Source organism: Salvelinus fontinalis, chromosome 5 (assembly GCF_029448725.1).
Source record: "Salvelinus fontinalis isolate EN_2023a chromosome 5, ASM2944872v1, whole genome shotgun sequence".
Lineage (NCBI taxonomy): Eukaryota > Metazoa > Chordata > Actinopteri > Salmoniformes > Salmonidae > Salvelinus > Salvelinus fontinalis.
The window spans coordinates 15,797,059-15,823,229 of NC_074669.1; the positions used below are offsets into that span (position 1 = coordinate 15,797,059).

General features: G+C 41.9%; 1 long non-coding RNA gene and 1 pseudogene across 4 annotated transcripts; both read right to left on the minus strand.

Moving 5' to 3' along the window:
* Positions 1-175: 175 nt before the first annotated feature.
* Positions 176-9,009, minus strand: LOC129855198 (uncharacterized). Of its 4 annotated transcripts, none has more exons than XR_008759440.1 (7): positions 8,888-9,009; positions 5,915-5,983; positions 5,725-5,827; positions 5,338-5,477; positions 4,962-5,046; positions 3,676-3,777; positions 176-3,015 (listed from the first exon to the last, which is right to left on the minus strand). It is a non-coding gene; the product is annotated as an uncharacterized LOC129855198 (long non-coding RNA). The 4 variants fall into 4 exon arrangements; XR_008759441.1 differs by having other exon boundaries at positions 176-366; positions 2,943-3,015; positions 3,676-5,046; XR_008759442.1 differs by having other exon boundaries at positions 176-366; positions 532-3,015; positions 3,676-5,046.
* A 2,324-nt stretch (positions 9,010-11,333) lies between these two features.
* Positions 11,334-23,545, minus strand: LOC129855200 (pseudouridylate synthase 7 homolog; annotated as a pseudogene).
* Between the last annotated feature and the right edge of the window lie 2,626 nt (positions 23,546-26,171).

Here is a 26,171-nt window from a genome sequence, read left to right on the forward strand (position 1 = left end):
ATGACTGGAGTGGAATCAGTGCAATGGTTTCATATACATGATTCCCATATGTTTGATGCCATTCCATTCGCTCCGTTCCAGCCATTATTATGAGCCGTCCTCCCCTCAGCAGCCTCCACTGGTGTGAAGTGTATAATTAAACACATTCACCAGCTTTCTGAATTCAAACATTTATTTCTTGATAGACAGACACGTCCAGGCAGATACATACAAGAAGTGAGGCGAGTTGTTTCCATTGAACAGCCTGTCTCCTGGCGATCCAGACTTGACCACTTAATAATTTACCCATGGTCTAAAATGCATGAGTGGACTCCTGTACATTCAGCTCTCCCTCTCATCTGAAGGGCAGGTCAACAAAATGATGCTCTGTGGTACAGAAGGAGAATAAATAATATTGCACTTAAGGTGAAAGGCAACAGGGTCGGCATCAAGAAATATGGCTTGAACCTGTCCATATAGCCAGTCAGAGAATACTAAAATAGCACTGTTACAATTCATTTATCTTTAAAAAAAAAAAAAAAAAATCTTCACCTTTATTTAACCAGGTAGGCCAGTTGAGAACAAGTTCTCATTTACAAATGCGACCTGGCCAAGATAAAGCAAAGCAGTGCGACAAAAACAACACAGAGTTACAGGATAAACAAATGTACAGTCAATAACACAAAAGAAAAATCTATGTACAGTCTGTGCAAATGTAATAAGATTAGGGAGGTAAGTCAATAAATAAGCCATAGTGGCGAAATAATTACAATTTAGCATTAACACTGGAGTGATAGATGTGGAGATGATGATGTGCAAATAGAGATACTGGGGTGCTAAAGCGCAAAATAATAAATAACAATATGGGGATGAGGTAGTTGAGTGTGCTATTCACAGATGGGCTGTGTACAGGTACAGTGATCGGTAAGCTGCTCTGACAGCTGATGCTTAAAGTTAGAGAGGGAGATATAAGTCTCCAGCTTCAGTGATTTTTGCAATTCATTCCAGTCATTGGCAGGATAGATACAATAGAAGTACATCAATAATAATATACTGTATAAAGCTTTATGAGATAGAACATACAGCATTTTAAATATCTTCTTATAAAGCAGTAGAGGCTTTTTGCAGAAAATACACACCCACACAACAAATTCTCCAGTGTAAAAAACAAACAAAATGAACAGAGTGTTAAATCAACATTGAAAGTGTTGAGTCTGTGGACCCATATAGACATTGGAACAGTTTTAAATTAACACACTTCGTGAGTTTCAGGCCATTGTATTACACACAAAAAAGGGTTTGATTTGTTCCTAAAGGGGTACAAACACTTGCAACAGTAATGGTACCCTGTAAAGTTTTTAAAATGCTGGGAAATATGATAATGATGGTTTTGGTTGAAAGTGATTTGTATGAATTTCTGGCCCATGGATTAGGGTAAAAATAGGCCCTCAAAATAAGGCCTTGTGTAATACTTATTCTATTTAGTTAAAAAGCTTATTTTTTCATGATACATACTCACTTAGGATCTCACTTGGTTAAGTTCATAGGACTGAAAATGGATGCATGCAACAACCATGTCTCTGCCACTAACAAATACACTCATGGCTGGTAACTCAATTCACTCGAAATACAAGTAACTCTGGGAAATATTTGAACAAGGTTTTACACAAAACAGAGTGTTAATTTAACACTGTTCCACTGTCTAGATTGGTCCACAGACTCAACACTTTCAGTGTTGATTTAACACTCTCAGTGATATTTTTGTTTTGTTTTTAACGCTGGATAATTTGCTGTCCATGTTTTCCAATTGCATAATACATTCTCCAGTGTTGACTGAGTATTAAAACATAAGTGTGCTGCAGTATGGGTTGTGGTTAGCATAAAGGAGGAATTAAATTCTGACATTGGGGGAGATTAAATACAAACAATCAGTCTCTTCAGGCCAGTCCTCGGGGGTATCTGTAAGTCCCACGGCACTGATACGAGGGGTGAATTTTGTCTATTTCCCGTGGGTTCAATCATTGTTTAGGCTTAAAGTGGGCACAAGCACAGTGCCTTCATTCTCCTCACACTGTAGCTGTGTGTGTGACTGTGTCTGGCAGGCAGACCTCACTCAGAGTTCTTGTATTTGGTGAAAATGTTGTACAACACCCTCAAGGTGGACTTCAAGTTAAGGTTCACAATGTCTATAACCAAACAATGCACACAAAAGAGGTAAAGAATTATTTATAAAAACAAAAATAAAAAAATTCTCTCTGAGAGGGAAAATCACAAACACAAAGAAAAGCTCATCCTGCTTGACTTGAATCTGGGTAATATTGGTTTACAAACATAAAAATATAAACACTTTTGTTTCGACAATTCATCGTGTGAGACTTTATATTCAGGAAAACAAAAGCTGGCGGGGTGAGGTTGGGTGTGTTTGGGTCACATGCTGGCTTAGACGTACATCAATGTTCAAGTATCTAAAGTGAGAAAAGAGCTCCACCTACCGGACATCTAAGGCATTAAATATACTCAAGCATCATGAGCATTCCGATGACAGTCTACCTTCAGCAAGCTTCCCTCTTCAACTGAAAGTTCACTGCCTGCATTCCCCATGTGTTTCCGCCCTCCCTGTTCATCTAATGCAGGGGTTCCCAAACTTTTTTTTGTAATTTACAGCCAATGTTAGCTTTTTTAATTTGGGCTATGACAGTCTATTACAAATCAGTCTGACATTACTTTTGACATTATTTCAATCTGAAGGAAGTATGGTTTGAAATGACTGGAATGCATCAGAAAGTTATTGGGATGTTCAGAAGATCATCAGGCAATAATGTTGTATGATATTCTGTGTAGAAAAGAACATCATCACTGCACATTTTCTCTCACAACCCCATTTATAAATCAGGCAAAAACATATGGGGTCGCAACCCCTAGTTTGGGAAACACTGATGTAATATATTGTGTTAGTACTATACCGTCTGGTTTGGCTTTGGGTTTCTTCAGGCTGCCGTCATGCATCAGCTCAAAGGCAAACGCCACATTGTGGACCTGAGGGGAACCAGGGGAGAGAATGAACAAGATGAACCTGCTAGCAGTCGACCAAAGAAACACCACTCTACAAGTCCACCTCTCACAGAGAAACACCACTTCTACAAGTCCACCTCTCACAGAGAAACACCACTTCTACAAGTCCACCTCTTACAGAGAAACACCACTTCTACAAGTCCACCTCTCACAGAAAAACACCACTTCTACAAGTCCACCTCTCACAGAGAAACACCACTTCTACAAGTCCACCTCTCACAGAGAAACACCACTTCTACAAGTCCACCTCTTACAGAGAAACACCACTTCTGCAAGTCCACCTCTTACAGAGAAACACCACTTCTACAAGTCCACCTCTCACAGAGAAACACCACTTCTACAAGTCCACCTCTCACAGAAAAACACCACTTCTACAAGTCCACCTCTCACAGAGAAACACCACTTCTACAAGTCCACCTCTCACAGAGAAACACCACTTCTACAAGTCCACCTCTTACAGAGAAACACCACTTCTACAAGTCCACCTCTTACAGAGAAACACCACTTCTACAAGTCCACCTCTTACAGAGAAACACCACTTCTGCAAGTCCACCTCTCACAGAGAAACACCACTTCTACAAGTCCACCTCTCACAGAGACACCACTTCTATAAGTCCTACCTACCTTCTGCTCAAAGTTCTCCGGTGTGATGAAGAAGTTGTAGAGGGGGACAAAGTAGTCCTCCAGCAGTCACATCAGCAGAACCAGATACACACCATCAGCAAACTGGACACAAAGACAAGGGGTTATCAAATAATGTCAACACGTGTTGATATGGAAGAAGCAGTGACGACCCATCATTCATTCAATATTTACTTGCTTGTTATTTTAGCACTAATACGTGTCACATATCAGTTTGCAAACAATGTAAAAAAATAATAATATTGAGTTAACAAAGCTGCATACAAACACAGTCTATTTTTTGCTTTCTTGAGTGAGGCAGCTCCAAAATGCAGGTGTTTCAGCCTAGCTCAGCGGCCCAGCGGAAAGTACAGAGCGTAGGGGTTGGTAATCTTCTGTAGTTGAGCCGTGATTGGCTCAGTGTTCTGTCACTCATGGGGACACTAGGTCACTGCAAAATCTACAGGGAGAGCTAGAAAGTTTAATCCGTTTTTTGGAACTAACTTGGTTACCACTTTTTCCTTGTGGTTTCTTCCTTCACAGACTCCAAGAAATGATGACCGCTTCCTGGTCAAATGATTCATTTTGTGTGTGGTTTCCTAGAAACAAGGTTGGCTGATCATACTCCTATGGCTCAACTTAAGCCGCCAACCCCTAAAGTGTAAAGGAACGCACGTTTAAATGTCTCTTCAAATATTTGACCTCCTTCATAACATTGAGCTTGTCAGGTGTGTGATCCAGGAGTGTGTCAAATGCATCCCTTTCTGAGATACAGTAAAAAATAAAAAATAAACTCTGCATTAATCACATTTTACAACAGGCCTCAATGTTCAACCAACATCTACTCACCAAATCTACCTATCATCATTCTAGAAAAAAATGATAGAAAACAGAAATCTTATTGTTATACCTACGTATACAATAAGGATCCACCCCTCCCCCCAAAAAGGAAACCTAACAGAAAGTGAACAATAGTACTTACTCTGTAGTGCTCGTCAGGTCCTTGGTCACATGACATGACACTAAACAATCTATACAGGTCAGTGGAAGAATCTGAATTGCGTCCTCTCTCCACGTCTCCTCAAGACCCATTGGATGAGAAAGCCAGAGGTCCCTCCCAAGCGAGGAGAGAGGATGTGAGGATGAATGCAATTGAGATTCTCCCAATGAGTCATCATCATTTTTTCTTTTATTTCACCTTTATTTAACCAGGTAGGCCAGTTGAAAACAAGTTCTGATTTACAATCATGATGTGCAACAGATAATAGATATGTGTTGTGTCTCCTTACCTTGACCACCACCACCTGTACAGACTTGTGTTTAGGCAATCTGATGGGGGACAGTGCATGGCCACCAGGTTCTTAGTATGGATAGCTGCGGATGGAGGAGGGGACCAGCAGAGGGAGCTGTCAGCATTGACCAGGTTTAAATTGGGACTACTAAGGTAAAATGTTGTTTAATGCAGTGCTTTCTAGATATACATTTACACTTCAATGGTACAATTAGGATTTATATGAAATACTTTGTTAGCATGATATCAAAGATAACTGATCACAATACAGAATATATTATTATTAAGTGTGTTAAATGTTGTGTTAGCCACTCGGACTGACAATTGAATGGCACCTATCAATGTTTGGTCTTAGACTGTAAAATACAACTCACAGTCAACGCTCTACTCAATGGACCAGCCGTGAGGCTTGAGCAGCTGGTTGACAGACTCCAGTACAGTTTGGAGGATCTACTTCTGTCCTCTCTCTGACTGGGTCACCTCAGCCACATTAGCTTCCGACCTGACAGCTTCTCTGTCACCAGCAGAGAAGAGACACACAGGGACTTATAAAGCAGTCGCTCAGAGCATCATAATAAATATAAAGACACATACACACAGCAAATGCTTTATAAACACCCTAAACAGTTACACCATTTATCAGAATCAAAGAAACGATGAAAACAGTGATGTTGATAGCGTCAAAATCTTATATAGTTAATCAGAAAAACACCAAGCTCAGCCACAGACACTACACAGAGTCCAAACAAATTATTCCTTACCAAATAACTTCTAGAGCACCTGTCCATCATAGCAATCCTCCTCCAAGTCTTTGAAGATGATCCTGTCCTCCTCCAGCTCATTGTTGATCCAGTCTATTAACACCTGGACACAACAACATCCTTTAGCATCAGTGTTGGTTCTCAAAATAAAGGGATACACACTACTGGGAGATGTGGATAAGTCACCTACCCTCTGAAGATCTTTCAATGTAGGATTCTCTGGAAATTGGGTTCAGCATGTTCCTCTCAGCATTCTCTTCTAAGAAAGACATTGGAAGAATACACTCAACGTAGCCAGAGGGCTACAACTGATACAGATAGAAGTAGTACATATCATCTTCCACATTTGAAGAGTGCTACACTCTACACAAACATCCCACACACACAGAGTACACTTCTCCTGTGTACTACTATACTAGTGTACACTCATCTTGGATCGGAAGAATGATTCAGACGATGAGTGGAACTAAGACACAGGGTATTGTCCTCTGCACGTTGCTCTTTCATTTCCTCATCCACCAAAAGTCACAGTTAGTCCCCCAGAAGTCACCCTTAATGAGCTTCCGTAACCCCCAGTTGTAACCCCCAGTCACTGGGAATCACCCCAGTCAGAAAGAGGCAAAGACAAGTACAATCGTCACCGAGGTGTCATCAACAGCCAACCAACAGTTTGAGTTGCTGTTACCCAGCAACAGAGGCATATTGTACAACGCATTCGGAAAGTTTTCAGACTCCGTGACATTTTTCACTTTTTGTAACATTACAGCCTTATTCTCAAATGGATTAAATGCATTTTCCCCGCATCAATCTAGACACAATACCCCATAATGACAAAGCAAAAATAGGTTTTTAGAAATGTTTGCAAATGTATTAAAAATAAAAAACAGAAATACCATATTTACATAGGAATTCAGACCCTTTGCAATGACACTCGATTGGAGTTCACCTGTGGTAAATTCAAATGATTGGGCATGATTTGGAAAGGCACACACCTGTCTAAATAAGGTCCCATAGTTGACAGTCCATGTCAAAGCAAAAACCAAGCCATGAGGTCAAAGGAATTGTCCGTAGAGCTCCGAGACAGGATTGTGTCGAGGCACAGATCGGGAGAAGGGTACCAAACCATTTCTGCGGCATTGAAGGTCCCCAAGAACACAGTGGCCTCAATCATTCTTAAATGGAAGAAGTTTGGAACCACCAAGACTCTTCCTAGAGCTGGCTGCCCGGCCAAACTGAGCAATCGGGAGAGAAGGGCCTTGGTCAGTGACCAAGAACCCGATGGTCACTCTGACAGAGCTCCAGAGTTCCTCTGTGGAGATGGGAGAACCTTACAGAAGGACAACCATCTCTGCAGTACTCCACCAATCAGGCCTTTATGGTAGAGTGGCCAGACGGAAGCCACTCCTCAGTAAAAGGCACGACAGCCCTGTTGGTGGTGGCCAAAGGCACCTAAAGGACTCTCAGACCATGAGAAACAAAATTCTCTGGTCTGATGAAGCCAAGATTTAACTCTTTGGACTGAATGCCAAGTGTCAGGTCTGGAGGAAACCTGGCACTATCCCTACGGTGAAACATGGCGGCAGGATCGAGGGAAAGATGAGTCAGGATCGAGGGAAAGATGAGCTGAGCAAAATACAGAGAGATCCTTGATGAAAACCTGCTCCAGAGCGCTCAGAGCCTCAGACTGGGGTGAAGGTTCACCTTCCAACAGGACAACGACCCTAAGCACACAGGAAGGACAACGCAGGAGTGGCTTTAGGACAAGTCGCTGAAATCCATGTGGCCGAGCTAGAGCTAGAGACCTGAAAATAGCTGTGCAGCGACGCTCCCCATTCAACTTGACAGAGGATCTGCAGAGAAGAAAAGGAGAAACTCCCCAAATACAGGTGTGCCAAGCTTGTAGCGTCATAGCTAAGAATAATCAAGGCTGTTATCGCTGCCAAAGGTGCTTCAATAAAGTACTGAGTAAAGGGTCTTAATACTTATGTAAATGTGATATTTCAGTTTTATATATTATTATTTTTTATAAATTTGCACAAAAAAAAAAAAACTTTTGATTTTGTTGTTTTTATTTTGAAATTCAATGATTATTGTGTGTAGATTTATGAGGGATTAAAAAAAAATCTATTTTAGAATAAGGCTGAAATGTCACAAAATGTGGAAAAAGTCAAGGGGTCGGAAAACTTTCCGAATGCACTGTACATACCTGTTTCTGAGATTAGGATGTAAACAACTAACAAGATGAAGCCACGTCACTCTGTTGCTGTGCTGAGCTTTGATTCCCTTCCACTGACAACACACACTGACTATACCTCTGGGATTTGATGGCTAGGGTCAACATTTAGGCTAACCCTAATGGCTACATTCCTTTTATCTTCCAGCGCACCAAATGGCAACAGACAGTACATTTATAGGTATGCAGAAAAGGAATGTTGTTGATGTTGGAGAGAGTGGGAGTCCTCTGTATTCTCTACAGATGTCCTATCTGATATGCCTTGTTGTAGAGCTCAACCACAAACCATAGCCATCAGAGTACAGTATGCCTCCTCTGCTGTCCGCATCGCACACCAGATCAGCATTTCCTTCACAATTACAGTCCTGCGTTTCATCATAATTGTGCTGTTTAGTCTGGGAACCAGTCTTTTTAGCTAACATTCCAATCCTTGCCACACCCGTCTTTAGCAAATGACAGGAGTGGCACGGAGTGGAATGTAATAGCTGAACAGAGACATCAATCAGGCTAATATATCCTCCCTCTGTCCAGTACATCTTTCTTCACATGACCCTGTGCTACAATTCAATGAGTGAAATATAGTGTTAAGGATTTTGCGACAGTTAAGGCAAAGCCCTCCCAAACAATATTATAGCCCAATAATCCTGCCGTAGAGATGTAATATGTGTCAATAGATCATAACCAACGCTAAATCTGGATAAGTCCCCAGTTACTCCTGAAACACTGGAGACAAAATCCAGCATACATTTCTCATATCACAAGACAGACATTAACAGGTTCCTAAACAGCAACACACAAGCAGAACTCACAACACAGTAGGCCTACCAAAAATGTACATATGGTACCATGCAAGCGTTCATAAATCAGAGTTCCTCAAAGCCCGCCACAAGCAATCCTCCCAACCAATCGCTGCATTTCAAATATAACTACCTTGTTTCTTCCTCTTAATTTCTGGTGACCTGCCATGTCTTCAGAAACGACCCCTGGGATCCCACAGTAGCAGGTAGTGAAGGTAGAAAGGTAGAGAGTGTGTGTGATGTGCCACGGGTGTGGCTGAGGGCAGTGGGAGAGGCGTCATCACGTGCTTATTTCTGTCACCAACCCCCCACCCCGCGGTCCAGTTAAGGAAGAGCAGGAGGGTGTGTGAGTGGTGTGGAGGGGGATGGTGGGGGAGGGGGTTGCAGGACAAGACGAGGACTCCAGCCATAGTAGCAGAACACCATCTAACTACCCCTAGTACTCTACAGGGACAACATTGGCCAGCAGTGGACAGGACTTGAAGGAGAGCTTGGATTATCCTAACTACTGCACTGACAGGTACCATGTTGTGTTTGTGTACCCAATCTAGCAACATCAGTTTTGCATAGGAAGATGCATGGAAACACAATATGATCAAACTATTATACTGTATAAGAGAACAGTCTATTGCTGAACAAACTCAGACAGCAATGTGATGCTTTATACGAAACCTACAGTAACTGGCTATCATTCTAGGTTAGACATGTTTATCATAGTACTATGTGGTGTACAACTTCATCCTTCTGCTATAAACATTGCTTCAGCTTTTAATCGGTTCTGATGCATTGAATAATTAATCCTGCAGTAAATGTATTCCTCTTAATCCACAGCGCCATGAAAAAATATTTGCCCCCTTTCTGATTTTCTCTATTTGTGCATTTTTATTTTTACAGTTATCAGATCATCATCCAAAACCTAATATTAGATCAAGGGAACACTGAGTGAACAAATAACAAAAAAAGGTATATTTATTTGATTTAATGAACAAATTATGCAACACCCAATGCTCCTGTGTGAAAAGTTATTTCCCCCTTACAGACAACTGGTTGTGCTACCTTTAGCCGCAGTGACTGCAACCAAACACATCCTGTAGTTGTTCACCAGGCTCTAACATCAATGTGGATGAATGTTGGCCCACTCTTCCATGCAGAACTGCTTTACTCAGTGACATTTGTGGGTTTTCGAGCATGAACTTCTTGTTTCAGGTCCTGCCACAACGTCTCAATTGGGTTTAGGTCTGAGGAGTCTTGATGATCCTCTAGTTGCTTCCAGGTGATTTATGGCAAACTTGAGTTGACCTTTTAGGCAACATGGGTCTGATTTTACAGAGCCTTAGAATGGCATTGCTAGGCTGGGAGGGACACATACACAAAAAAAGACAGGAGCCAAACCTTGCAGCTGTCCATGCTAGACAGAGTTAGGAAAGGGGCTTCAATATAGCTTGGTAAAATAAAAATAAAAAGTAGAACTGCACAACTAGGGCAGACCAAAGGTTATTCAAAACAAAAGAGAAAGTAAATATCGTATTCCTTATCTTAATAACCTTGCATTCTTGTGATAGAGAATTAGATGTATATATGTTTATTACATCATGAGGAACACCACTAGCCAGTCTACTTTCTTTGCTCCTTGCTCTAGTCGGCCATAGAAAATAGGTGTTGCTTTAGGCACATTTCTATAACTTCTACAGACATCACAGCTCTATCAGTAGGCTATATACTTTCTGACCAACAGCATCTGAAACAAGGGCTTGTAAAAATTGAAATGACTTCTAGAATTCTACTTCTATGGCATTGACCTTGTTCCAGGTTACGTTGCTGTTGAAGCCAGCGCCCTTCTCTTTGCCCACACTGTCATAGTCGGACTCCCTCAGGTTGGGCCAGAAGCCTTCGTGCTCATAGCGGTGCCAGGAGAAGTAGAGCACAATGGGAGACAAGGAGTGGTGTCAGTCAAGATGGATTAGCAGCCAAAAGGTCCAGTCTAGGATAAAGAAAAGACACTCGCCTCGGAAGAGAACTGTAAGCTCTGTCCGTGATGCACGTCCCAGGCCACTATCAACATCCTGGGCAAAACAAGAGCACTCTTAGAAAAAAACACACATTCTCCTATTCTATTTCTATTTTCAAAGGCATACACTGGAATCCGTTAGGAGTGGGTTCTATCTAGGTCCTGCTCACCTCTTGACATTGTATTGTATCTTGGCATAGTGGGCAGCGATGACTTATGTTGTAAAAACACAGAAGCCGTTGGCAGCACTGCACAGAAGCCGTTGCCAGACTGTGGTGTCTTGGGGGTCTGATAGAGAAGAGGGAGAGAATACCAACTACCAGATACTGTTAACTGACATACATGAAGTCCATGACACCTCGAGGGGCATTGGAAATTTAACAGCTGAGGGCTAATCTCTTCATATAAATCAAGGACCACTTTGGAAACAAGTGTTTAATTATGAATTGTAAGTGCTATCCTCTGAGAATACATTGTACATGCTGTTGTATGTTTTTTACCCCCAAAATTATATTAACCTATTATTATTATTGTTTTGGAAAATGTAATCCAAAGATTAAGGCAGAGACTATTCCATTGTATAATAACTTTAATCAAGCAGCTGCAGGGGAGATCTGATTTCACAGGGAAGAACTCAGGAGTAAACGGTTCCATGTCCCTTATATAGTGGGAGGTGATAACACAATCATATTATTTACTCAAGTTATTTTATACAAGCAACAGTTCCAGAACACAATGGCCTTGTGTTAGGGTGCAGACATAACAGGAGTCTATGAAAGGCATAACATCACAGTGCAACACAGAACATTTCCCTTGAAAAGTTACAACAGCTCACCCCACATTCTGTCCCTTCATAATACAAACCCACCTGACCAGAGCCATACCATTCCTCACTTCCCCAGTCATCACACTGTCCACCAGCTGGAGAGTGGCCTCTATTGTCAGCTTGGCACAGTGGTAGATGTTCTACAGTTGACCGAGATAGCTGACACCTTAGCTAGCCTCTGCCAGTTTCAGTCTTGTTTTTTATATATTGTTTTTACCCTGACTGCACTACACATTTCTCAATTGGGACAATAAAGATAATTATAGATAGTCCATTTCATCTCACCGGTTAGAAGTAGACTTATCCATACTGCAGTGTGCATAGAATAACATAATGTACAATAAGGATGGAGACTCACATAGGAGTTTGTAGCGGGTCATCTGCTCATAAATCAAAGCAGTTCCAGACATCTTTCAACCAAGTAGTAAGGACTTCAATGCCAGAAAGACGGGAACACAACTTTAAAGCAAAGTTGAGGGAATGTAAATAGCTATACCTGTAAAACACGCTGCAGAGCAATACAACTTTATATTGGATTTAGAGGAACACATTTATCGCGGGCAGTTTTGATTGGTTTTCATATCAAGGAACGTGGACATTTACACATTTTGAATTTTGTTAAGAATGAAATTGAATAATAAAGTGTGACGTGCAGATGTTGAGGTAATTTAAAAATATATATAGTAAAACAGTCAAAACCTCTCTCCCTTGTGGTACGAGTTGGTATAATATCTTACTTAGGCCATGTAAAAAAAAACTAAATATGGTGGTCACTCACAAGGTTACACCAGTCCTGCTAGAAAATAATGTGCTAGTGTGATTTTCTTCCATATCCCCGAACACAGATTCAAATATATAAACAAATCGGAAGTCCTCCGTTACAGAGATTTGTTTTCAGAACATGACATAACAGAAAATTAAATAAAACTGCATGAGATCCTTCTCAGTATACCAGGTTAACTGGCTGGTGACTGGATCCAGTCAAACACAGATTGGAGCCATGGCACTGATAGCAGGCAATCACTACAATAACTACAGCCAGCTGGCAAGAGCCACCCTGCCAGACGGTAAGCTCCACAGCACCTGCCATGACCAGCAGCAACCGGGGCATTGTCTCAGTGCCGACTGGAACCCAAAACAGAAAACTGATTTGTCATTGCCAAGATGCATCTTTACTGCCACCAACCAGAAATAAGTGCCCCCAAAGCACAACACAAATGTCAATGTCTAATGAATAAAAGTGTTTTAGTCAAGCAACATTAGTTTTATGACAGTAGATGCTCCCACTGTTTAACGATGGAACTGTAATTCATAGGACTGATCTTCCTGGGCTGAATGGTTACTATAGGCAACATGATACTCTGAAAGTAGCACAGACTGGACTGTTTAACGATGGAACTGTAATTCATAGGACTGATCTTCCTGGGCTGAATGGTTACTATAGGCAACATGATACTCTGAAAGTGGCACAGACTGGAACAGAATGCTGCATCTCAAATGTCTGATGAAACAAACCTTCTCCAACAGTCTTCACTCAACATTTTCATTATCGCTCTGTAAGAAAAAAGAGAGCTCGTTTCTAAAAATAAGTAAACATATTAGTTAAAAAAAGCAAACGACAATTCTGTACAATCAGGGACAGTTCATTGTAGTACTGTGGGAAGTAGCAGGGGCATCAAGTTTATTTATTCGTCTTTGGGGAAGTGAGTGACAGAGTCGAGGTGGTGTCCCTTAAAGAGGAAATCTTTCTACCAGAGTTCCAGAGAATAGATATTGCGATAGATTGCCTGAATTGATACGATAACAATACATAGAACACTACGATTAGAACAGTAATGTGCACCACTGTTTTGTATTACTACTAGTTTGTAGCCATTACCCATATTAGCACATTTCATTTCTCTAGTATAGGCTACTATTATGGTAGTGAATGGTATCAACAAAATGCTGCATGCAAAAGTGTCCGTATCGATCATTTTAGGTTTATCGTCCCAGCCCTACCTCAGAACACCCCCATGGGTTACTGAGAAACTCCTAGACGTCGCCTGTAAGTGCTTAGGCAGCACGTCACTCATTTCAAAATCATATCTCTCAACTCCACCAGTGCAGGAACGCTTTAAAACCTCCTGATAAAAATAATGTAATAACAGAGATGTTGCTCTTGGTTGTGTGGGTGGCTCTGATGATTTCCATCATCACTATGACACACCTTAAGGAATGACTTTTGGCTTGGCAAAGTACCAAACACACTCCCAGTCTACAGATACTCGCACATACAGTGTGGACTGCTCTGCAGCCTGTAAACACAGCCCTGTAGTCTAGGCCTATATGCAGTTCAAGGGCCTATTGAGGAGAAAGTAACAATACAGAAAGTTCAGATAGAAATGTATCGTGTAGACCAGATATGATTGTCATATCGAATAGGGGAATCGTGTCAGCACTATTCATAAAATTTCTATGTTCGACATCGCTGGATACAGCTCAGTTAAATTTTGTTCCGTGTTGTGTTAGTTGAGCCAGGTGGTGTTCAGCTGGGTCTGGTTCTTGATGCTGGTGTCCATCTTGAGCACCTCTCTGATGGCCATGGTGGCGTAGGTGGAGGGAGGAAGAGAGAACTCCATCCTCAAAGCCCTGTACTTCCCCTCTGGAGGTGGGAGGAAGAGAGGAGGGGATGATGAAGAAAAAAAGAGGCAGAAACTTCACCAGAAAGAGGGCTGTCAAGAATTCTTTGTTTTTCTCTACCACTTAAAGTGGGGGTACACATACAAGCCAAGTTGAGGAGGAACACAAGTGATCAATGTACAGCTACATGAAGCTGGAACAGACCTCTGTTGAAGACAGGAGGAGGTTGGTCCTCTAGTTTCTCCACATCAGTGTGAACCAGAGAGATACGAGGGTCATCATAGTTAATCACCTCCCTACACAAGGAGACGATACAAGATATACAACTCAACATCGTAGCTGAAGAAATTGAGGACATAATCAAAACATTTATTTAAAGTGCATTTAACAAAAGACTCAATAATTATTAGGTGGGTGCTTATATTTGTCCAGTATCACACATGTACAAGTGTGTATTATATACATGTAAACTGGACATGTGTTTTTTTGCATATCCCAACTCCCCGAGACACCCGCGGTGAGCGGGGGTCACGACCAGGGTCAGACATTATCAGTGGCGACCCAGGAGCAATTAAGGTTAAGTTCCTTGCTCAAGGGCACATTGAAAACTCTGTCACCTTGTTGGCTCGGGTATTCAAACTAGCAACCTTTCAGTTACTGGCCCAACGCTCTAACCACCCGTTAGGAATTTTATGAATAATGACTAAAACAATGTCTACATTTAGATAAAACTATAACTAATTGAACTCTACACTGTCTTATTATATCTGATTAATAAGGTTAATTCATAAGGAAGGGATTATGTAGTATGAACAAGGAGGAATTAAAACATAATAAACACCATTCCAACTTAGTTAGAGAGGTTTGTGCTGTGGGTTATAAAGTAAACATAAAGAATCGTTGAACTATGGTTGAACTAACCCAACTTAGCCCTGAGATGTTTAGATAATGGAAGACCTAAAAAGTTACTCACTGCCTTATCTTGAGTTGTCTGCTAAAGTGGTAATAAATTATAGTGAGCCTTCAGGAGAATAACTGATATTGTGTGTCATGTGTGTGTGCGCTGGTGAGTTGGAATGAACTTTCGAACCTGTTTTATCTTGGTCAAGAGGAGGACCTTTATTCTGTAACCAATGACGTCATATTCTGTATATAAACTGTTGTTTATGGTTAAATGGGAGCGTGCTCTGAGAATAAATACTATTATCTAATATTAATAAGACTGTACCCTGTCTATTTTATGTTAATAAGTATCTTACAAATACTTAGAAATAGACAGTGATTTTAATTAATGAGTACATAAATGAATTATTTAATTCCCCTGATACCACCAAGCTACCTGTCGCCCTAATAAATAAATAAAACACATAGTACCAGTCAAAAGTTGACACCTACTCATTCCAGGGTTTTTCTTTATTTTGACTGTTTTCTACATTGTAGAATAAAGGTCAAGACATCAAAACTATGAAATAACACATACGGAATCATGTAGTAAGCAAAAAAGTGTTAAACAAATCCAAATATATTTAACATTTGAGATTATTCCCTCTCAACCAGCTTCATGAGGTAGTCACCTGGAATGCATTTAAATTAACAGGTGTGCCTTGTTCATTTGTGGAATCAGTTGAGCCAATCGGAACAGCTCAAATAAGTAAAGAGAAACAGTCCATTATTTTAAGACATGAAGGTCAAAATCTGGAAAATGTCAAGAAAGTTTCTTCAAGTGCAGTCGCAAAAACCATCAAGTGCTATGATGAAACTGGCTCTGAATGAGGACCGCCACAGGAAAGGAAGACCGAGTTACCTCTGCTGCAGAGGATAAGGTCATTAGAGATTGCAGCCCAAATAAATGCTTCACAGAGTTCAGATGACCTGGCCTCCACAATCATACATCGTCAATCCAATTGAGATGGTTTGGGATGAGTTGGACCGCAAAGTGAAGAAAAAGCAGCCAACATGAACTCAGCATATGTGGGAACTCCTTCAAGACTGTTGGAAAAGCATTCCAGGTAAAGCAGGTTGAGAGAATGCCAAGTGTGTGCAAAGCTGTCATCAAGGCAAAGGGTGGCTACTTTGAAGAATCTCAAATATATTTTGATTTGTTTAACACTTTTGTTGGTTACTACATGATTCCATGTGTTGTTCCATAGTTTTGATGACTTCACCATTATTCTACAATGTAGAAAATAATAAAAATAAAGAAAACCCTTGAATGAGTAGGTGTGTACAAACTTTTGACTGGTACTGCATACCACACTCATGCAATTTTTATTTTATTTTTTTAAATAAAGCAATCCTCAGCTTCTTTTTTATGTCTTTGGCATGTGTAACGACATTTTGCATAATACTATTAGATAGCTCTTTACTAGTTAGCTATGACAGAAAATTGTTATATTACTTGATACCGAGGTGATAGTGAGTGTTACAGACCAGCTGACGTCACTGGGTTTGATGAGGATGCGTCGGTAGGCCCCGGCCAGAGAGTGGTCTCTCACCCTGTGTCTCATGTTGTCAATGTCCAGGTTATCTGCACTCAGCATCTCCCTGTAGCCCTTACCCACTGTTACAGAACAGGAGGAAAGGACACAATCACATCTGAAACACACGTCATCCACATATCTAAATAGAATAGTATACTCCAGAGATATAGTAGTCGAGTGATTGAAAATCTTCTCCCCTGCTTCTAACCCCACAGACAACATGCATCAGAACAGCAGTTGTGTGGGGACTGTGCCCTGACATGGAGGATGGCAGGATGCAGGGCTCTCTTACCGTGGTGAGTGGGGTAGATGACATCAAACCCTGGTAGGGGCATCACCACGTCCTGAATAGAGTGGGTCTCTGCCTCAGCTGCAGACAGCACGAGCGCAGTGCCTGGAGATAGAGGGCGAATAGGATGTGTACATTAGTTGGTTTGAGCCCCTACATAGAATAAACACTAACTCAGTACAGCCTAGCAGGTGGTCTGAAGCCCTCAGTTCGACATGGATTATCACACTTTAGAGCCATCTGTGAGACAGGCACTCTGGGCTGTGTGCTCGTCCTCTACAGAAGATTTAACAAAGGATTTAAAACTCAGTTGTCCCCAAATACACCCACACGAAGGCGCACAAGACAGATAGGACCCACCTCCTCTGAGCACGAGGTCTCCCTCCACAGCCTTCAGCCCGAAGGCCTCAATGCATCTGCTGACCATGGTGTTCCACATAAAACTCTGGTAGCTGTGGATGTACATCAGCCGGTTGTTACGAGGGATCTAGAAGATAAGGGCCAACACAGGGAGATAACCCACCGTAAGTAAACCTGACGAAAACAGACCGAATGAATCAAACAAATCAACAGTGGACCCGTGTGGCCAAGTTTGTTTCTCACCTTTTACAACATTTAATAACATACAATCCATTGGAAACACACAGGGTTAAATAAATCATGTACATGATGTTTGGAAAGTGTGTGCAAGTCACCCATTACTTCCTGATTAGTCATAACAGTGCATTTGCCAGTTAGTTTGTAAAAGCTGGCTCAGCTCACCATGGAAAATGCAGTGATGATGTTCTTCTTGCCGTACATGGAGAGGCCTCAGAGCAGCTGTCCCTCCACACAGCGTTTCACAGGTAGCTTCTTAAGCGCTGCCTCTGGGTCCTGGGACTGGGCCCACTCCTCACGACACTTCACCAGGTAACCTTTCTCCGCTGCAGAGAGAAAGGTCACGGTAAATTAAGTCGAACACATGATCTTGCAATGATGCTTTGGCCATCTGGTAGCTGACATTACATGAAAAGCATTCAAAACCGAGTCAAAGGAAGGAGAGTGGCTGTTAACCTCCAGGGCGAGGCTTCAGGATCAGATCTTTTATTTATTTTATTTTTTTATTTTACCGTTATTTTACCAGGTAAGTTGACTGAGAACACGTTCTCATTTGCAGCAACGACCTGGGGAATAGTTACAGGGGAGAGGAGGGGGATGATTGAGCCAATTGTAAACTGGGGATTATTAGGTGACCATGATGGTTTGAGGGCCAGATTGGGAATTTAGCCAGGACACCGGGGTTAACACCCCTACTCTTACGATAAGTGCCATGGGATCTTTAATGACCTCAGAGAGTCAGGACACCCGTTTAACGTCCCATCCGAAAGACGGCATCCTACACAGGGCAATGTCCCCAATCACTGCCCTGGGGCATTGGGATATTTTTTTAGACCAGAGGAAAGAGTGCCTCCTACTGGCCCTCCAACACCACTTCCAGCAGCATCTGGTCTCCCATCCAGGGACTGACCAGGACCAACCCTGCTTAGCTTCAGAAGCAAGCCAGTAGTGGTATGCAGGGTGGTATGCTGCTGGCTTCATTCACTTCATTCCAGTTGTCTTGCAGGATGGCTCTGGTCCAGACACAACAGTCAAATCACCTATCCCCTGCCTACCCCATACCCGTGGGCCAGTTACACTATGCACAGAGTAGTCATGTTCTTGACTGCTGACCCTATACCCTATGTATGTCACACGAGGCTGCTGAAGGGAGGACAGCTTATAATAATGGCTGGAATGGAGTGAATGGTATTGTGTTTGAAACCATTCCACATATTTCATACCAGCCATTACTATGAGCCCGTCCTCCCCAATTAAGGTGCCACCAGCCACTGGTGTACGCGTGTGTGTGTCTGTACTTACTTGCCAACCTGGTGTGTGGGCACGGCAGTGGTGCCAAAGCGCTGCATGCCGTAGTAGTTGATGAAGCCCGTCTCTCTGAGGGAGGTCATGGCCTGCTGGACCTGGTCATCTGTTCCAGTGATGTTCCTGTGGGAGACAACCAGCCCGTAACAAATAGCAACACAGAGCAGATTAAAAGTTGTTGCTATTTGAATAAAATGGGGATTGGAGAGTAGTTTGAGTTACAAAGAATGTTATATCAAAGACAGACATCACACGCAGCTAGTATCCACTGACCTGATGACCACAGTGAAATGATTTCCCTGTAGTTCCCCCAGTTTCAGAGGGTGTTTCTTGTAGCAGAAGTTTCCCAGCTTGAAGTTATTGAGGCACTTGTTGAGGTGAGACAGTCTTTCTACTGTGACCCTGAAGTCACAGGCAACATAAAGGCCCAGTGCAGTCAAAAACAGGATTTCCCCATGTTCTATATACAATTCCACACGAGGAGGCTAGAATAATACTGTGAAAATTATGATAATGCTTTTTTAGTGTAAGAGGTGTTTGAAAAGAGTGCCTGAAATTTCTGCTTGTTTTGCATGGGTGGAGTTTTGGCATGCCTGGCGACAATCACCAGGCAGTGTAAGTTCATAGACCAATAAGATCGATTTCAGGTTAAATATCCCTCCACTTAGGCTCCTCACTCAGACCACTCCCAGACAGTCCTAGTAAAATTCTTGCTTGAGAAATTGCTCTTTGCTAAGAAGCAATTTTTGTAAAAACATATATAAATATCTAAACAACTTTTGAATTGAAAACAATCACAGTAAAGGCTCTCCACAGTGATTTCATAGTCCACGCAAATAGAGCTACAGAGCTCCGTTTGTGCCCGGCTCCAGAAATCCTGCTACACAAAAGTATGTACAACTACGTAGAGCTAAGTAAACAAACCTCCGTTGGATCTGTTGCAGTTCCATTGCATAGACTATGTAGAGCTCTTAATGTACTTCATTGTTACCCAGAAACGGCTGCGTTGGACTTTTAATGAATAAGAACATAATTACATGTTTGGCAGTTTGATGAGTGGCAGGCCACCACACTCACTTGAGAACGGCAATCTCCTGCACAGTGATGGCTCTCTTGTCCTTGGTCCCCATGTAGGAGAACACATTAGGCCTCATCCTAGAGAAAAGCAAACGCACAATGTCAGGAGTTGTACAGTTTAGCAGACGTTTTTCTTACACATCCTGTGAGAAATGCTATGAAAAAAAACAAGTGTTCTACCTGAGGAACTTGGACAGCACGTTGATGGCCTCCATGGTGTCCTTGTTCTCTTTGTAAAGGACAAAGTGGCAGAAGGCCCCACGGCTCTTAGGCCAGGAGTGTTTCCTGGGGGCTGTCCAGGGACACAGAAGGAGTAAGTCGTGGAGACACAGGCAGAGAATCAGATATCTAACACATTCTGTCACCAGAGAATACATCCTCATCGGTGTTCAGGCCTTTGATAAGTTATTGAAACTACTATCTGGCTCTTATCTTTTTGGGTGGAAGCAGCTTCGTTACGGGCCCCAACACATACAGCATTAACCACTTCTCTAACAAATTATGCCGGGAGCATCCTGCATGTCGCAAGATGTCAGAATAATTAAAACTGCACTTGAACACTCATTCCCCATTGCTCAAAAGTATAAACTAACCAACTGAGGATCTGTTCCCTTAGCCTGAACAATAAGATAACAGTTCATCACACCCTGAAAATAGTCATGCCTATTTATTTACCATACAGACAATCGTGCAAGACTGGTGATGCCATGACAGATAAGGAGCTGATATTTAATCAGATGTGATGCCAACATTTACGGACTGGAGTCTCCTGAAACCTTTAAATTGCATGTACCTCACTCTTTTTCTGAGCAGTGTGGACAAGGAATTCTTACCTGCAGCAATTTTGACCTCTGTCCACAGAGAAGAGAAAAAGGAATAGAATATAAACGATAAAAGACTGTTACTAAAAGAAGTTCATGGACCGTTAGGCAGACAGACCGACAGGGGAGGCAAATCAGCATGCAGGTTTGGAGTGCTGTTGTGTCAAACCGTTTCTGCGCAGCAAGTCGTGTGCCACGGGCATGACAAAGCAATTATTTGATGACAACCGTGCTGTGCTCTTTTTGCACAAGCTACTGAATTCACAGGAAATTATTGATGTGAATAATGTCAATGTCTTAACTGATCTCAAAATAGGCCAGTCAAGGAGATTCTACTGATTTGTTGGGCCTAAAAGTTCACAGAAACCTGGATGAAGTCAAGATCCATGTGCTCTCTCACAGGCCACGGGCCTGGTCAGGATCTTCATGCAGGTTTGTTGTGTTGACATTTCACATGCACCTGTTCATTCATGCAGCCTGCATTTTATCCCATACGCTAGCCAACCCAGTATTTTTTTTATTTTATTTAACTAGGCAGTAGCTACTCGACTCAGACAGAACCACATGCAGTGAGAGCCAAGAGGCCAAGCTGAACAAGGGCATGCAGCACAACCCTTTCCAACCATTCAATAATAACTTGCCCCATTCTGAAATGTAAACTCTTTATTGAAGCAAGAGACACAAACTTAAGAGCGACTTGATTCTGTTCTATGACAGACGTTAGAGATTTCACCCTGTGAAAATAAAACAGAGATACAAACCCAGAATAGGTCCATTACACCCATCTCCCATTCTCTCCTCTCTACCTGTGAGTGCTTTCTGCCCGTCTGCGTGGTAGGCCACGATGAACTTCTTTCCCTCCCGCTCCTCTGTCTTGGTCTCCAGTCCAGGGTCTTGACAGCTTTGTGGACCAGGGTCCGTTTCTCTTTGGTGTCATCCGCCACCTGTGTTCAACCAGAAGCAACTGGTCACCTTTCAAGACAGGTGAACTATTCAACGTTATATAAACCCACTGGTCAAGGTGGATAACAAACTACTACTAAATTCTCAAACTTAATTAATGGGTTTGGAGAAAGTCAGCGTATTCACCTCTATCGACACGTTGCCCGCTTTGTTCTTGAAGAGCTGCAGCTGCTCAAGTTCGTGTTTCTGCTCCTCTGTGAAAACCTCAGACCCTGGCTGCTCTGCCACACTGGCTTCCTAGCACAAGACAAACCCAACATCACAGTTTAAAGATGGAATCCACAGTTGGGGAAGCAGGACTAACTGGTGTCTCCAGGTGGCCACACACATCTCTCCAAAGTGTGCACAGTTGTCCCTAAGCAATTTCAACGCACTTATATGACTCGAAGAAGAGTCTTCAACTATAAGGTACTTTTTGGAGCTCTCTTAGCTGTCATGCTGCTGAGGAACACTTGTAGTTTTGTTTGGAACACAACCCTCCATCCCTGAAATCACAACTACTGTTGTTTACGCAATCCAAAAATGGCCCATTATAAATTGTAATCTGAGTCAGGTGTCCATGATTTCAAAGCTTGTTCTCTTGCCAACATGACTAGCTAAGTTATAAAATATGATCTTACACAAGGCAATTTGGTGCGGCTAGGAGGAAGTCATGAGTGCATTCAGGTGCGCGTGCTTTCTTCACAATATAACATATGCTCATTGTGTTCAGAACTACCCAGGGTATGACGACACTTCATCTTGTAAGTTAAAATCAAACATAAAAATCATAAATATTGACACTGTATATGACATGAATTTTGAAGTGAGATGTGAAGTGCACACTGGGACTCACCGGGGTTTGGCTTGCTTGTCAAGGCCGTATTTACTATAATCCTTAACGTCTCATCTTTCAAAATAGATTGAGTCCTCTTAAATGTACAGCATTTCTCTTACTTAGACAAAACATTTTCTAAAGTTACCCAATTACCAGGAGGGATGAGGTCAACTTCTTGTTGTGCGCGGTGCTCAAATTCAGAACAGCTGTCAGCCAAAACACATACAGCACTGAAGTGCAGAGGAATAGCTTTGACGTCATGTATAGCATGTTACTGTACAGCCACGACGTTCCAATTTAGGTGCTTATTAGTGCTCAAATCTTCCATTTCCAACACGTATATGGGTACGAGTGTAAAGGGCTACGGAGTCAAGCTTTAGGAATGATTATATTTCACTCTAAACTGCAAGACGAAAGATAGTTCTACTGATACATTGTTAGCTCACCTCAGCCTCCTCAGGAACCGAGAGATCATCCAACAGCACTGTCTTGCCTTCTTTGTTGACCTCATGTACCACAAAGTCAGAGTACCTAAATAAAGAGTATTAGATTATCTCTCTCATAGTGAAACGCACACAGCAACACATATACATCACACCATGGTTCAGATCACACTACAGCCTGACTGGAATCAGTACAAACCTCTCCTTGAGAATCCCAGAGAAGTCCTTGTGTTCACTGACAAATTTCAAAATCCCCACATCCAGCTCTGTGAGCCCATGCTTCATCATCTCTGCAAAAGCCTCTCCAGAACCTAACCCGGCCCCTTCTCCATCCTCCTCTTCCAATGGCTCTGTCTCCTCCCCCTCTGGCTCTTCTGCCTCATCCTGGGCTGGCTTGTGAGAGTGTCCTCCTCCGTTGTTCTCATCCTTCTGGACTCTGAGTCTCTTGGTGCTGTGGGCCACCTCATCCTCCAAGGCAGGGCAGGCCCTTTTCTCCCCCCCCCAGGGGCAGGGACCAGCATGGGCTCTGCATCCGCCATAGGACACGAGCTGAAGGTCAAGAGAAGATAACAAGGACATGTGAATGAATAGGTCAACATCCCGACCACTACTAAACACTTCTCTTACACGAAATATTGGTAGAGTTGTGGCAAACACTGACTTAAAAAAACATATATTTAACCTTTATTTAACTAGGCAAGTCACCTAAGAACAAATTCCTATTTACAATGAAGGCCTACCAAAAGGCCTCCTGCAGACTTACTGCGTAAGGAAAACTTAAAGATAAAGTTGTGTATCTGGCAAATGCCCGGTACTCGGACGGTTGAAGTCAGTAATGGGGTGTATGGTACCTCAAAGCAACCCAAAGATAATGTTTTATGGACATAAGGATGTAAACAAGACAGTATACAACATATGCCACAGCCTCCAAACTGTGGCAGACGGAGAAAAAAGGAGAATTGAAACTTATAGGTCAACCTTTGAAATGCTATTTATTAGGGCTGTCAAACGATAAATAAAACACCATCGAGTTAATTGCATGTATGTGTGGCGCTGCATGAGGAAAATGGTGGTCACACAAGCTACTGACTGGTTTTCTGATCCACGTTCCTACCTTTCCCCCCCCCCAGGTAACGTTATCTATGACCCACAGATGCATAACTGTATTCCCAGTCATGTGGAATCCATAGATTAGGGCCTAATTGACTGATTTCCTTACATAAACTGTAACTCAGTCAAATATTTGAAATTGTTGCATGTTGCGTTTATTTTTGTTCAGTTTAACTTGTTAGTGTCAATGTAAACATAACATGACAATTATTCTGGTTGGCTATAATCAAAGACAGTAAGTACTCTGTGCTATCTAGCAGGGTTTCTTTTTCCTTGCTGAAACAGTGTAACAACAACTTTTCACCCTGTGACTAGGATGTAAAGACATTGTTGGTACAGTTCCATCCAACTATCGAATTTCAACGAAATGGCAGATGGTTAGGAGACGTGTTTAATTTCATTTTTTTCTGATGGCATCGTCAACTGGCTAGGTAACGTTAGCTTGGTTGCTAGCTAGCTAACGATAGAAAATGGAAAAGCTATGCATCGTTACATGAATACCAAATAAAATACTGACTGTTATTTAACTTTGAAATTTGATTTACCTGCTTGTTCAGTAGAGTACGCACAGCGAAGTACCCCAGTTTTCCTACACACTGTGTGTGTGTGTGTGTGTGTGTGTGTGCTCAAATCCGGAAATAGTCATGTCTTGAAACCCGCCCATATCAAACACTCATTTGCTGAAGGACATGTCAATAAAAAAATATCCCGTTTCTTTAACGGTGGTGGTGCTCGTTTAGCATGGCCCGGTGTCCGGGTGTATGGAGATTTCCAATGGAGCTGTCTAAAATGAGTGGCCTCCTGGAGGTCGGGGCCCACAGAGAGCATATGATAGCAACACAAGTAATTTAGCACGTGGAGTAATTAGTAAGATTCTGTGTTTTCAAATAAATAAAATAAAAAAATATATATATTTGTCACATACACATGGTTAGCAGATGGTTAGCAAATACAAATGATTGCTTTGATAAAAACGCGTTTATATGCCTTCCTAATGAATACGAGTTAGACAATTTGAACATATATTTTATGGAAAAGATATGTATGTTTCTGGAAGATGCACCATGCTGCCTTTTTCACAACCGAGCAGCGCCGATTACTGTTCGTTTTGAGAAGGTCACTCACCCCTTTTGCCCGTTTCTGTCACGGGACTGTTTGCCCAGCATAATCGAATCCGCCGATTTGTATCAGAATTAGGGTTACATTGGCCAAACGCCACAGTGTTTCAATATAACGCTATCTTTCATTTATGAATAGCTTATGATTCAGCTGCCACATAGTGTTCAATGCCGATTATAGTTTATATACTTTATACTTCTAATAGTCTAGTCCTATAATAAGAAAATTTAGGCTAATCGCAGTTTGCCAATCGCAGGCAGGCCTTTTCTAAAATGTAAATTAAAAAAATACAGATGTCTTTGAGAAATAGGCCTATTTGTAGGATAATAGTTGTTCTGGGTCAGAGAAAGTTATATATGTGATCCAGGGTGAGATAATAACGGATTATGTTTGCCATAATATGACCCACCAGCTATGGATAGATCGGGTGACACAACAGATAACTAAATTGCAGATACTTTTTGAAACCCATTGACCTAACCAGCTAAGCTTATTCTGGGCCCATTTGAGAGAGGCCTAGTAATTCCCCAGAATCTTAAACAGCTTTCAACATTGGATGAAAAGGAGACTTTGCCAGAACCAGCATGTCAATAACATGTCTTGAAAAAATATATAAAATAGGGTGGATAATTCAGCAGGAGGCTCTGTGTTATTCAGGGTTCCCCTTGCTCATGATACACCCCAGTTAACATACACTCTTAGAAAAAAGGGTTCCAAAAGGGTTCTTCGGCTGTACCCTTTTTGGTTCCAGGTAAAACACTTTTTGGTTCCAGTTAGAATCCTTTTGTTCGATGTAGAACACTATGTGGAAAGGGTTCTACTTGGAACCAAAAAGGGTTCTTCAAAGGGTTCTCCTATGGGGACAGCGGAATAACTATTTTAGGTTCTGAGCTAATACTGAGCTAATAGTGCTTTGACGTGGGGATAAATAGGGAAGCAG